The 1,177-nt window shown below is 44.7% G+C and overlaps 1 non-coding gene across 1 annotated transcript; it reads right to left on the reverse strand.

The window, feature by feature from the left end:
* Positions 1-551: 551 nt before the first annotated feature.
* LOC136872869 (U5 spliceosomal RNA) lies at positions 552-672 on the reverse strand. The gene has a single exon (XR_010860028.1). It is a non-coding gene; the product is annotated as a U5 spliceosomal RNA (small nuclear RNA).
* Between the last annotated feature and the right edge of the window lie 505 nt (positions 673-1,177).

Here is a 1,177-nt window from a genome sequence, read left to right on the forward strand (position 1 = left end):
ACGCCGTCAAATGACCCCACATCGCCTAAACTGTGCAACTCTTCAAAGAGACACCTCCCTTCCCAGGCCGCCGGAGCGCACTCCTCCTCTGTCCTCGGCCGCCAAACTGTCAACACTGCGACCTTGTAACTACCACTAGCGCCTCCAGAACCCTCTTCTCTCACTAGCAAGAATCAGGTTCATCCCGCCAAATTCACTTCACTTCCGGGGAGGCTCTCGCTTCCTCTACTAGTCTTCGCTTCAAAATGTTTCTTTTGCAGTACGGTCGTGATCAGCCCACTATAAGACAAAACAAATGTAAGTTTAATATTCTTTATTCTATCGTCGTTTCCTACCCATAAAAGTATGTTTCTATTCTCTCTGCAATGTTAACCAATATTTGTGCGTGTACGTTAATAATAGTAGTAATAATAATAATAATATTTAAAAGAAAGCCCTTTTTCTCCTGGACAGAGCTTTTCCGCTACTGTTCTTAGTTCCTGTCATGGCAGGGGCTGTAAGTATTGTATCGTCTGCACTACCGCTAGTTTTTGTTTGTTTACTATCTTAGGTCCGCCTTAACGGCTGGACCAAACAAAAAATTGTTCAAAAGACTCATCAAAATGTTCCCCTCCACGGAAATCTTTAGTAAAAGGCGAAAGATTTATTCGTTTTGAAGGGAAACCAGAGCTATGGTGCGCCCAGTTAATTTTCCTTAAGAACAGTGTGATAACGCTGTTTGCATGCGAGAGATTACAATCCAATGCAGCACTCCACCTCACTGTTACTTTGAACCGCAAACGATATGTATTTCGTTTTCCTGGTCTCTATAAAAGACACCGTTGTTGCTCTTCCTTGTAGCTATTCCATTTTCACTAAACACGGTATTACGTAAAAACCACGATGTTTATTTATTTCTCTTTCCTTTCGGAGGAAGACAACAACAAAAACGGGCCAGCACGAACTCAGCACGGAAACACACACACACACACACACACACACAGCGCGAACGCACTGTCGACTACCAACAATTACCCGCCCGAGATACCTACAATATTATTGGCGTATTCGCAGGAGTCAACCCAATCGTAAACTGTTCCTTCCTTACCCTGGCGGCTAAGACTGGGGCGAGGAACCTCGCCGCGCGTCCTCATAGTTTCCCCTGCTTCACCAACAGATTGCGCAAAATGGCCTGTCT

The sequence above is a fragment of the Anabrus simplex genome, chromosome 4, assembly GCF_040414725.1.
Source record: "Anabrus simplex isolate iqAnaSimp1 chromosome 4, ASM4041472v1, whole genome shotgun sequence".
NCBI classification, from domain to species: domain Eukaryota; kingdom Metazoa; phylum Arthropoda; class Insecta; order Orthoptera; family Tettigoniidae; genus Anabrus; species Anabrus simplex.